This window comes from Rutidosis leptorrhynchoides, chromosome 6 (genome assembly GCF_046630445.1).
Source record: "Rutidosis leptorrhynchoides isolate AG116_Rl617_1_P2 chromosome 6, CSIRO_AGI_Rlap_v1, whole genome shotgun sequence".
Classification (NCBI taxonomy): Eukaryota; Viridiplantae; Streptophyta; class Magnoliopsida; order Asterales; family Asteraceae; genus Rutidosis; species Rutidosis leptorrhynchoides.
This window is the reverse complement of record NC_092338.1, coordinates 125842831-125857681: the sequence shown is the minus strand read 5'-3', so window position 1 is coordinate 125857681 and position 14851 is coordinate 125842831.

Genomic DNA, 14851 nt, shown 5'->3' with positions numbered 1-14851 from the left:
CGAGTAACAATTAATTAAAATCAAAACGTCAAACATCATGATTACGGAAGTTTAAATAAGCATAATCCTTTTATTTCATATTCTATCGCAATTTTATTTATTGTTATTTTATTTATCGTCATTTATTTATTTAACGCACTTTAATTATTGTCATTTATCTTTACGCTTAAAATATAGAATCGACAAACCGGTCATTAAACGGTAAAACCCCCTTTTATAATAATATTACTACTTATATATATATATATATTTATATAAATATAGTTTTATAAAAATATAGTACGTAATCACTAGCTCCCTGTGGAACGAACCGGACTTACTAAAAACTACACTACTCTACGATTAGGTACACTGCCTATAGTGTTGTAGCAAGGTTTAGGTATATCCATCCGTAAATTAATAAAACTTGTGTCATATTTCGTCGCATTTTGTAGTAAAAATTAATACTATTTAGTACACCCCGCTGCACACATCAACTGTAGTGACCCGAACTTTTCCATGTTTATATATATTAATTGAGATTGATATTTACATGATTAAATGTTTCCAACATGTTAAGCAATCAAACTGGTTAAGACTTGATTAATTGAAATAGGTTTCATATAGACAATTGACCACCCAAGTTGACCGGTGATTCACGAACGTTAAAACTTGTAAAAACTATATGATGACATATATATGGTTATATATATAGTTAACATTATATTATGATAAGTAAACATATCATTAAGTATATTAACAATGAACTACATATGTAAAAACAAGACTACTAACTTAATGATTTTGAAGCGAGACATATATGTAACGATTATCGTTGTAACGACATTTAATGTATATATATCATATTAAGAGATATTCGTACATCATAATATCATGATAATATAATAATTTAAAATCTCTTTTGATATTATAAACATTGGGTTAACAACATTTAACAAGATCGTTAACCTAAAGGTTTCAAAACAACATTTACATGTAACGACTAACGATGACTTAACGACTCAGTTAAAATGTATATACATGTAGTGTTTTAATATGTATTTATACACTTTTGAAATACTTCAATACACTTATCAAAATACTTCTACTTAACAAAAATGCTTACAATTACATCCTCGTTCAGTTTCATCAACAATTCTACTCGTATGCACCCGTATTCGTACTCGTACAATACACAGCTTTTAGATGTATGTACTATTGGTATATACACTCCAATGATCAGCTCTTAGCAGCCCATGTGAGTCACCTAACACATGTGGGAACCATCATTTGGCAACTAGCATGAAATATCTCATAAAATTACAAAAATATGAGTAATCATTCATGACTTATTTACATGAAAACAAAATTACATATCCTTTATATCTAATCCATACACCAACGACCAAAAACACCTACAAACACTTTCATTCTTCAATTTTCTTCATCTAATTGATCTCTCTCAAGTTCTATCTTCAAGTTCTAAGTGTTCTTCATAAATTCCAAAAGTTCTAGTTTCATAAAATCAAGAATACTTTCAAGTTTGCTAGCTCACTTCCAATCTTGTAAGGTGATCATCCATCCTCAAGAAATCTTTGTTTCTTACAGTAGGTTATCATTCTAATACAAGGTAATAATCATATTCAAACTTTGGTTCAATTTCTATAACTATAACAATCTTATTTCAAGTGATAATCTTAAATGAACTTGTTTTCGTGTCATGATTCTGCTTCAAGAACTTCGAGCCAACCAAGGATCCATTGAAGCTAGATCCATTTTTCTCTTTTCCAGTAGGTTTATCCAAGGAACTTAAGGTAGTAATGATATTCATAACATCATTCGATTCATACATATAAAGCTATCTTATTCGAAGGTTTAAACTTGTAATCACTAGAACATAGTTTAGTTAATTCTAAACTTGTTCGCAAACAAAAGTTAATCCTTCTAACTTGAATTTTAAAATCAACTAAACACATGTTCTATATCTATATGATATGCTAACTTAATAATTTAAAACCTGGAAACACGAAAAACACCGTAAAACCGGATTTACGCCGTCGTAGTAACACCGCGGGCTGTTTTGGGTTAGTTAATTAAAAACTATGATAAACTTTGATTTAAAAGTTGTTATTCTGAGAAAATGATTTTTATTATGAACATGAAACTATATCCAAAAATTATGGTTAAACTCAAAGTGGAAATATGTTTTCTAAAATGGTCATCTAGACATCGTTCTTTCGACTGAAATGACTACCTTTACAAAAACGACTTGTAACTTATTTTTCCGACTATAAACCTATACTTTTTCTGTTTATATTCATAAAATAGAGTTCAATATGAAACCATAGCAATTTGATTCACTCAAAACGGATTTAAAATGAAGAAGTTATGGGTAAAACAAGATTGGATAATTTTTTTCATTTTAGCTACGTGAAAATTGGTAACAAATCTATTCCAACCATAACTTAATCAACTTGTATTGTATATTATGTAATCTTGAGATACCATAGACATGTATACAATGTTTCAACCTATCATGTCGACACATCTATATATATTTCGGAACAACCATAGACACTCTATATGTGAATGTTGGAGTTAACTATACAGGGTTGAGGTTGATTCCAAAATATATATAGTTTGAGTTGTGATCAATACTGAGATACGTATACACTGGGTCGTGGATTGATTCAAGATAATATTTATCGATTTATTTCTGTACATCTAACTGTGGACAACTAGTTGTAGGTTACTAACGAGGACAGCTGACTTAATAAACTTAAAACATCAAAATATATTAAAAGTGTTGTAAATATATTTTGAACATACTTTGATATATTTGTATATATTGTTATAGGTTCGTGAATCAACCAGTGGCCAAGTCTTACTTCCCGACGAAGTAAAAAATCTGTGAAAGTGAGTTATAGTCCCACTTTTAAAATCTAATATTTTTGGGATGAGAATACATGCAGGTTTTATAAACGATTTACAAAATAGACACAAGTACGTGAAACTACATTCTATGGTTGAATTATCGAAATCGAATATGCCCCTTTTTATTAAAGTCTGGTAATCTAAGAATTAGGGAACAGACACCCTAATTGACGCGAATCCTAAAGATAGATCTATTGGGCCTAACAAACCCCATCCAAAGTACCAGATGCTTTAGTACTTCGAAATTTATATCATATCCGAAGGGTGTCCCGGAATGATGGGGATATTCTTATATATGCATCTTGTTAATGTCGGTTACCAGGTGTTCACCATGTGAATGATTTTTATCTCTATGTATGGGATGTATATTGAAATATGAAATCTTGTGGTCTATTATTATGATTTGATATATATAGGTTAAACCTATAACTCACCAACATTTTTGTTGACGTTTTAAGCATGTTTATTCTCAGGTGATTATTAAGAGCTTCCGCTGTCGCATACTTAAATAAGGACGAGATTTGGAGTCCATGCTTGTATGATATTGTGTAAAAACTGCATTCAAGAAACTTATTTTGTTGTAACATATTTGTATTGTAAACCATTATGTAATGGTCGTGTGTAAACAGGATATTTTAGATTATCATTCTTTGATAATCTAAGTAAAGTTTTTTTTAAAACCTTTATTGATGAAATAAAGGTTATGTTTTGTTTTAAAATGAATGCAGTCTTTGAAAAACGTCTCATATAGAGGTCAAAACCTCGCAACGAAATCAATTAATATGGAACGTTTTTAATCAATAAGAACGGGACATTTCAGTTGGTATCCGAGCGTTGGTCTTAGAGAATCAGAATTTTGCATTAGTGTGTCTTATCGAGTTTGTTAGGATGCATTAGTGAGTCTGGTCTTCGTCCGTGTTTACTTGAAAAATGATTGCTTAACAAATTTTGTTGGAAACTATATATTTTTAACATGTGAATATTATGTGATATATTAATCTCTTAACGCGTTTGATATTATGTGATAGATGTCTACCTCTAGAACAAGTCCCATTGACTCACCTAATAATAATGAAGAGTCAAATGTAAATTGGAATGATTCGTGGACTGATTCACAAGTTCCCGAAGAGGAACCGGAAGAAGAGTCGGAACCGGAAGAAGAATCAGAACCGGAAGAGGAGGAACCGGATGAAGAAATAGAACCGGTGGGGGAAATAATAAAACGGTTAAGTAAAAGCAAATCCTCAACCAACCGACCAAGGTTAATTATGGTCAATGGTGTTTCCGCCAAGGAAGCAAAATATTGGGAGGATTACCAATTCTCCGATGAATCGGATTCCGACGAGAATTTCGATGATGTTATAGAAATTACCCCAACTGAATTTAAAAAGGCAAAAGAAAATAATAAGGGAAAGGGCATAAAAATAGAGAAATCTAATTCCAACCCCGATGAACTTTATATGTATCGTCAACCCCCGAAGTCCTTAAGTTGTAACAATGACCCGGGAACCTCTAAACCACCAGGTTTTTCTAAACCAATGTGGAAAATTACGGCTCGTATTAGGGGAACATCATATATCCCTAGAAACCTGGCAAAACGAACCAAAACCGAAGAAGAAGAAACGAGCGAGTCGGAATAAGATAGTTGTATTCGTGTGGTGTAATATAGTGTGCTTATGCTTTATGATATATGTAAAAATTGCTTGTATTAATAAGTATTTTTTTATGAATCTAACTCTTGTCTATTTTACAGTTTAAAAACACAAAATGGATAGACAACCCAATATTTTAAGAGACCTACCCGGAGACATGATTGATGAAATCTTGTCTAGAGTCGGTCAGAATTCCTCGGCACAACTATTTAAGGCGAGATCAGTTTGTAAGACATTCGAAGAACGTTCCAAGAATGTCTTGGTTTATAAGAGACTTTCTTTTGAAAGATGGGGGATATCACATTGGGAAACCCATAAGTTACGATGTGTTTACTTTGACGCATATATTGCGGGGAACCCAAATGCTATTTTACGCAACGGGTTAAGAAATTATTTTGACTCAATATATCCGAATATTGGACTTCGTGATTTAGAAAAAGCGACTAACATGCAACATAAAGAAGCATGTTATGCTTACGGATTAGTAATGTTCGCTTCTCACCAATGTGAGAACAAGAACATCGGGCTACAACTATTAAACAAAACGTTTCCACAAGTGACGGAGTCGGTAATTGGGGTAAGAAATGAGGTTTTTAGATTATTACGGGACTGTTGGACATTACGTAACCCTCGTCCCTTTGACGACGTTACAACACGCTGTCTTATCAACGGACATAACGGTTATGTTGCACAAGACCAAGGATGGGAAGTAGTCCTAGTAAAACCAGAATGCATGACTTGTTTCTGGACGTATGAATTACGTGTCTTTATTGCCTTTGCTGAACGACTTGTGTACTAGCTAGAATTATCTTCACAACTATCTTGTATCAAAATTATTGTGTGCTATATTTCATGCTTTATGTAAAATAAGCGGTATTGTAAGTTTGTAAAATATTGTATAAAAGTTTGAACGCGAAATATTATTATAATCAGTTTTTCATATAGAATTGTAGTAGTTGAATTGTATATTAGCTACTAAGTATGAACTTAATGGGTAGGTACTACCCGAATTTAAACTTATAAAACGCTAATATGAAGAAAAAGCTTTTATAAATGAGTTCATATTATGCTACGAAATACTATTAACTACTCTTAATATTCTGTATGATTAACTTGTTCCATTTGACTATTTTGAAGGAAATGGCACCGACTACTCGACACACCGTGAATATGAATGAAGAGGAATTCCGTACTTTTCTAGCTTCAAACATAGCCGCAGTACAGGCTGCGCTACATACCAACAATAACCTTGGATCTAGCAGTACAGGAAATCGTGTAGGATGCACCTACAAAGAATTCACTGCCTGCAAACCTTTGGAATTTGATGGAACCGAAGGACCGATCGGATTGAAACGGTGGACCGAGAAGGTCGAATCGGTGTTTGCCATAAGTAAGTGTACTGAAGAGGACAAAGTGAAGTACGCTACACATACCTTCACAGGTTCTGCGTTAACATGGTGGAATACCTATCTAGAGCAAGTGGGACAAGACGATGCGTACGCACTACCGTGGTCAGCATTCAAGCACTTGATGAACGAGAAGTACCGTCCCAGAACCGAGGTCAATAAGCTCAAGACAGAACTTAGAGGGTTACGAACCCAAGGATTTGATATTACCACATACGAAAGACGATTCACAGAATTGTGCCTATTGTGTCCGGGAGCATTCGAAGATGAGGAAGAGAAGATCGACGCGTTTGTGAAAGGATTACCGGAAAGAATCCAAGAAGATATAAGTTCACACGAGCCCGCCTCCATACAACAGGCATGTAGAATGGCTCACAAACTAGTGAACCAGATTGAAGAAAGAATTAAAGAACAGACTGCTGAAGAGACCAATGTGAAGCAAGTCAAAAGAAAGTGGGAGGAAAACGGTGATAAGAATCACCAATACAACAATAACAGCAATTACAACAATAATCGCAACAATTATCCCAGCAATCGCAACATCAATCGCAACTACAACCAACGGCCCAACAACAACAACAACAACAACAACAGCAACTACAACAATCATCCCAACAACAATAATAACCACAACAACAACAACAATCAGAAGCAGCTATGCCAAAGGTGTGAAAAGAATCACTCGGGGTTCTGCACCAAATTTTGCAACAAGTGTAAAAGAAATGGTCATATCGCGGCGAAGTGTGAGGTCTACGGACCAGGGGTTAATAGAACGAAAGGAACAAATGGTGTCGGAACGAGTAATGGCGGAGCAAGTAGTGTCGGAGCAAGTTATGCCAATGTAGTTTGTTATAAATGTGGAAAACCGGGCCACATTATTAGAAATTGCCCGAACCAGGAGAACACGAATGGACAAGGCCGCGGAAGAGTTTTCAATATTAATACGGCAGAGGCACAAGAAGACCCGGAGCTTGTTACGGGTACGTTTCTTATTGACAATAAATCTGCTTACGTTTTATTTGATTCGGGTGCGGATAGAAGCTATATGAGTAGAGATTTTTGTGCTAAATTAAGTTGTCCATTGACGCCTTTGGATAGTAAATTTTTACTCGAATTAGCAAATGGTAAATTAATTTCAGCAGATAATATATGTCGGAATCGAGAAATTAAACTGGTTAGCGAAATATTTAAGATTGATTTGATACCAGTAGAGTTAGGGAGTTTTGATGTGATAATCGGTATGGACTGGTTGAAAGAAGTGAAAGCAGAGATCGTTTGTTACAAAAATGCAATTCGCATTATACGAGAAAAAGGAAAACCCTTAATGGTGTACGGAGAAAAGGGCAACACGAAGCTACATCTTATTAGTAATTTGAAGGCACAAAAACTAATAAGAAAAGGTTGCTATGCTGTTCTAGCACACGTCGAGAAAGTACAAACTGAAGAAAAGAGCATCAATGATGTTCCCATTGCAAAAGAATTTCCCGATGTATTTCCGAAAGAATTACCGGGATTACCCCCACATCGATCCGTTGAATTTCAAATAGATCTTGTACCAGGAGCTGCACCAATAGCTCGTGCTCCTTACAGACTCGCACCCAGCGAGATGAAAGAACTGCAAAGCCAATTACAAGAACTTTTAGAGCGTGATTTCATTCGACCAAGCACATCACCGTGGGGAGCTCCTGTTTTGTTTGTCAAGAAGAAAGATGGTACATTCAGGTTGTGTATCGACTACCGAGAGTTGAACAAACTTACCATCAAGAACCGCTACCCACTACCGAGAATCGACGACTTATTTGATCAACTACAAGGCTCGTCTGTTTATTCAAAGATTGACTTACGTTCCGGGTACCATCAAATGCGGGTGAAAGAAGATGATATTCCAAAGACTGCTTTCAGAACACGTTACGGTCATTACGAGTTTATGGTCATGCCGTTTGGTTTAACTAATGCACCAGCTGTGTTCATGGACCTTATGAACCGAGTGTGTGGACCATACCTTGACAAGTTTGTCATTGTTTTCATTGATGACATACTTATTTACTCAAAGAATGACCAAGAACACGGTGAACATTTGAGAAAGGTGTTAGAAGTATTGAGGAAGGAAGAATTGTACGCTAAGTTTTCAAAGTGTGCATTTTGGTTGGAAGAAGTTCAATTCCTCGGTCACATAGTGAACAAAGAAGGTATTAAGGTGGATCCGGCAAAGATAGAAACTGTTGAAAAGTGGGAAACCCCGAAAACTCCGAAACACATACGCCAGTTTTTAGGACTAGCTGGTTACTACAGAAGGTTCATCCAAGACTTTTCCAGAATAGCAAAACCCTTGACTGCATTAACGCATAAAGGGAAGAAATTTGAATGGAATGATGAACAAGAGAAAGCGTTTCAGTTATTGAAGAAAAAGCTAACTACGGCACCTATATTGTCATTGCCTGAAGGGAATGATGATTTTGTGATTTATTGTGACGCATCAAAGCAAGGTCTCGGTTGTATATTAATGCAACGAACGAAGGTGATTGCTTATGCGTCTAGACAATTGAAGATTCACGAACAAAATTATACGACGCATGATTTGGAATTAGGCGCGGTTGTTTTTGCATTAAAGACTTGGAGGCACTACTTATATGGGGTCAAAAGTATTATATATACCGACCACAAAAGTCTTCAACACATATTTAATCAGAAACAACTGAATATGAGGCAGCGTAGGTGGATTGAATTATTGAATGATTACGACTTTGAGATTCGTTACCACCCGGGGAAGGCAAATGTGGTAGCCGATGCCTTGAGCAGGAAGGACAGAGAACCCATTCGAGTAAAATCTATGAATATAATGATTCATAATAACCTTACTACTCAAATAAAGGAGGCGCAACAAGGAGTTTTAAAAGAGGGAAATTTAAAGGATGAAATACCCAAAGGATCGGAGAAGCATATTAATATTCGGGAAGACGGAACCCGGTATAGGGCTGAAAGGATTTGGGTACCAAAATTTGGAGATATGAGAGAAATGGTACTTAGAGAAGCTCATAAAACCAGATACTCAATACATCCTGGAACGGGGAAGATGTACAAGGATCTCAAGAAATATTTTTGGTGGCCGGGTATGAAAGCCGATGTTGCTAAATACGTAGGAGAATGTTTGACGTGTTCTAAGGTCAAAGCTGAGCATCAGAAACCATCAGGTCTACTTCAACAACCCAAAATCCCAGAATAGAAATGGGAAAACATTACCATGGATTTCATCACTAAATTGCCAAGGACTGCAAGTGGTTTTGATACTATTTGGGTAATAGTTGATCGTCTCACCAAATCAGCACACTTCCTGCCAATAAGAGAAGATGACAAGATGGAGAAGTTAGCACGACTGTATTTGAAGGAAGTCGTCTCCAGACATGGAATACCAATCGCTATTATCTCTGATAGGGATGGTAGATTTATTTCAAGATTCTGGCAGACATTACAGCAAGCATTAGGAACTCGTCTAGACATGAGTACTGCCTATCATCCACAAACTGATGGGCAGAGCGAAAGGACGATACAAACGCTTGAAGACATGCTACGAGCATGTGTTATTGATTTTGGAAACAGTTGGGATCGACATCTACCGTTAGCAGAATTTTCCTACAACAACAGCTACCATTCAAGCATTGAGATGGCGCCGTTTGAAGCACTTTATGGTAGAAAGTGCAGGTCTCCGATTTGTTGGAGTGAAGTGGAGGATAGACAGATTACGGGTCCAGAGATTATACAAGAAACTACCGAGAAGATCATCCAAATTCAACAACGGTTGAAAACCGCCCAAAGTCGACAAAAGAGCTACGCTGACATTAAAAGAAAAGAAATAGAATTTGAAATTGGAGAGATGGTCATGCTTAAAGTTGCACCTTGGAAAGGCGTTGTTCGATTTGGTAAACGAGGGAAATTAAATCCAAGGTATATTGGACCATTCAAGATTATTGATCGTGTCGGACCAGTAGCTTACCGACTTGAGTTACCTCAACAACTCGCGGCTGTACATAACACTTTCCACGTCTCGAATTTGAAGAAATGTTTTGCTAAAGAAGATCTCACTATTCCGTTAGATGAAATCCAAATCAACGAAAAACTTCAATTCATCGAAGAACCCGTCGAAATAATGGATCGTGAGGTTAAAAGACTTAAGCAAAACAAGATACCAATTGTTAAGGTTCGATGGAATGCTCGTAGAGGACCCGAGTTCACCTGGGAGCGTGAAGATCAGATGAAGAAGAAATACCCTCATCTATTTCCAGAAGATTCGTCAACACCTTCAACAGCTTAAAATTTCGGGACGAAATTTATTTAACGGGTAGGTACTGTAGTGACCCGAACTTTTCCATGTTTATATATATTAATTGAGATTGATATTTACATGATTAAATGTTTCCAACATGTTAAGCAATCAAACTTGTTAAGACTTGATTAATTGAAATAGGTTTCATATACACAATTGACCACCCAAGTTGACCGGTGATTCACGAACGTTAAAACTTGTAAAAACTATATGATGACATATATATGGTTATATATATAGTTAACATTATATTATGATAAGTAAACATATCATTAAGTATATTAACAATGAACTACATATGTAAAAACAAGACTACTAACTTAATGATTTTGAAGCGAGACATATATGTAACGATTATCGTTGTAACGACATTTAATGTATATATATCATATTAAGAGATATTCGTACATCATAATATCATGATAATATAATAATTTAAAATCTCTTTTGATATTATAAACATTGGGTTAACAACATTTAACAAGATCGTTAACCTAAAGGTTTCAAAACAACATTTACATGTAACGACTAACGATGACTTAACGACTCAGTTAAAATGTATATACATGTAGTGTTTTAATATGTATTTATACACTTTTGAAAGACTTCAATACACTTATCAAAATACTTCTACTTAACAAAAATGCTTACAATTACATCCTCGTTCAGTTTCATCAACAATTCTACTCGTATGCACCCGTATTCGTACTCGTACAATACACAGCTTTTAGATGTATGTACTATTAGTATATACACTCCAATGATCAGCTCTTAGCAGCCCATGTGAGTCACCTAACACATGTGGGAACCATCATTTGGCAACTAGCATGAAATATCTCATAAAATTACAAAAATATGAGTAATCATTCATGACTTATTTACATGAAAACAAAATTACATATCCTTTATATCTAATCCATACACCAACGACCAAAAACACCTACAAACACTTTCATTCTTCAATTTTCTTCATCTAATTGATCTCTCTCAAGTTCTATCTTCAAGTTCTAAGTGTTCTTCATAAATTCCAAAAGTTCTAGTTTCATAAAATCAAGAATACTTTCAAGTTTGCTAGCTCACTTCCAATCTTGTAAGGTGATCATCCAACCTCAAGAAATCTTTGTTTCTTACAGTAGGTTATCATTCTAATACAAGGTAATAATCATATTCAAACTTTGGTTCAATTTCTATAACTATAACAATCTTATTTCAAGTGATGATCTTACTTGAACTTGTTTTCGTGTCATGATTCTGCTTCAAGAACTTCGAGCCATCCAAGGATCCATTGAAGCTAGATCCATTTTTCTCTTTTCCAGTAGGTTTATCCAAGGAACTTAAGGTAGTAATGATGTTCATAACATCATTTGATTCATACATATAAAGCTATCTTATTCGAAGGTTTAAACTTGTAATCACTAGAACATAGTTTAGTTAATTCTAAACTTGTTCGCAAACAAAAGTTAATCCTTCTAACTTGACTTTTAAAATCAACTAAACACATGTTCTATATCTATATGATATGCTAACTTAATGATTTAAAACCTGGAAACACGAAAAACACCGTAAAACCGGATTTACGCCGTCGTAGTAACACCGCGGGCTGTTTTGGGTTAGTTAATTAAAAACTATGATAAAATTTGATTTAAAAGTTGTTATTCTGAGAAAATGATTTTTATTATGAACATGAAACTATATCCAAAAATTATGGTTAAACTCAAAGTGGAAATATGTTTTCTAAAATGGTCATCTAGACGTCGTTCTTTCGACTGAAATGACTACCTTTACAAAAACGACTTGTAACTTATTTTTCCGACTATAAACCTATACTTTTTCTGTTTATATTCATAAAATAGAGTTCAATATGAAACCATAGCAATTTGATTCACTCAAAACGGATTTAAAATGAAGAAGTTATGGGTAAAACAAGATTGGATAATTTTTCTCATTTTAGCTACGTGAAAATTGGTAACAAATCTATTCCAACCATAACTTAATCAACTTGTATTGTATATTATGTAATCTTGAGATACCATAGACACGTATACAATGTTTCGACCTATCATGTCGACACATCTATATATATTTCGGAACAACCATAGACACTCTATATGTGAATGTTGGAGTTAGCTATACAGGGTTGAGGTTGATTCCAAAATATATATAGTTTGAGTTGTGATCAATACTGAGATACGTATACACTGGGTCGTGGATTGATTCAAGATAATATTTATCGATTTATTTCTGTACATCTAACTGTGGACAACTAGTTGTAGGTTACTAACGAGGACAGCTGACTTAATAAACTTAAAACATCAAAATATATTAAAAGTGTTGTAAATATATTTTGAACATACTTTGATATATATGTATATATTGTTATAGGTTCGTGAATCAACCAGTGGCCAAGTCTTACTTCCTGACGAAGTAAAAAATCTGTGAAAGTGAGTTATAGTCCCACTTTTAAAATCTAATATTTTTGGGATGAGAATACATGCAGGTTTTATAAACGATTTACAAAATAGACACAAGTACGTGAAACTACATTCTATGGTTGAATTATCGAAATCGAATATGACCCTTTTTATTAAAGTCTGGTAATCTAAGAATTAGGGAACAGACACCCTAATTGACGCGAATCCTAAAGATAGATCTATTGGGCCTAACAAACCCCATCCAAAGTACCGGATGCTTTAGTACTTCGAAATTTATATCATATCCGAAGGGTGTCCCGGAATGATGGGGATATTCTTATATATGCATCTTGTTAATATCGGTTACCAGGTGTTCACCATATGAATGATTTTTATCTCTATGTATGGGATGTATATTGAAATATGAAATCTTGTGGTCTATTATTATGATTTGATATATATAGGTTAAACCTATAACTCACCAACATTTTTGTTGACGTTTTAAGCATGTTTATTCTCAGGTGATTATTAAGAGCTTCCGCTGTCGCATACTTAAATAAGGACGAGATTTGGAGTCCATGCTTGTATGATATTGTGTAAAAACTGCATTCAAGAAACTTATTTTGTTGTAACATATTTGTATTGTAAACCATTATGTAATGGTCGTGTGTAAACAGGATATTTTAGATTATCATTCTTTGATAATCTACGTAAAGTTTTTTTTAAAACCTTTATTGATGAAATAAAGGTTATGTTTTGTTTTAAAATGAATGCAGTCTTTGAAAAACGTCTCATATAGAGGTCAAAACCTCGCAACGAAATCAATTAATATGAAACGTTTTTAATCAATAAGAACGGGACATTTCAGCTAACTCGAACACTACCGCATATAGAGTGTCTATGGTTGTTCCAAATAATATATATAGATGACGTCGATATGATATGTCAAAACATAGTATACGTGTCTATGGTCTATAAAGATTACATAATATATGTTAGAATACATGTATAATACAATATAAGTTAGTTAGGATATGGTTAGTATAGATTTTTGTCAATTCATCCCGTAGTCAAATTAACCATTTTTAACCAATTTTGTTTTACCCATAACTTCTTCGTTTTAAATCCGTTTTGAGTGAATCAACTTGCTATGGTTTCATATTGAACTCTATTTTATGAATTTAAACAGAAAAAGTATAGGTTTATAGTTGGAAATACAGGTTACAAGTCGTTTTTTATAGAGGTAGTCATTTCAGTTGAAAAAACGACGTCTTGGTGACCATTTTGAAAAATATATTTCACTTTGAGTTTAACCATGATTTTTGGATATAGTTTCATGTTCATAAGAAAAATCATTTTCCCAGAAGAACAACTTTTAAATCAAAGTTTATCATAGTTTTTAATTATCTAACCCAAAACAGCTCCCCGATTTCACTACGACGGCGTATGTCCGGTTTTACGGTGTTCTTGGTGTTTTCAGGTTTTAAATCATTAAGTCAGCATATCATATAGATATATAACATGTGTTTAGTTGATTTTAAATGTCAAGTTAGAAGGATTAACTTTGTTTGCGAACAAGTTTAGAATTAACTAAACTATGTTCTAGTGATTACAAGTTTAAATCTTCAAATAAGATAGTTATATATATATGAATCGAATGATGTTATGAATATCATTACTACCTCAAGTTTAGTAGGTAAACCTACTATAAGTGACAAGAAATGATCTAGCTTCAAAGGATCTTGGATGGCTTGAAAGTTCTTGAAGTAGAATCATGACACCAAAACAAATTCAATTAAGATTTCTACTCGAATTAAGATTGTTATATTTATAGAAATTGAATCAAAGTTTGAATATGAGTATTACCTTAAATAAGAAAGATAACCTACTATAAATAACAAAGGTTTCTTGATCTTGGATGATTACTTGGATTGGATTAGAAAGCTTGGAAGTAATCTAGTAAACTTGAAAGTATTCTTGAAGTTTACTTGAGTAGTTGTTTTGAAAGTTGTTCTAGGTTAGGATTTATGAACTAGATTGAGCTAAATTTTATTGAAGATGATGAAGAACACTTAGAACACCAAGAGAGAACTTGAGAGAGAGTAGTTTGATTCATAAAAATTGAAAAATTAAAGTGTTTATGGTTGG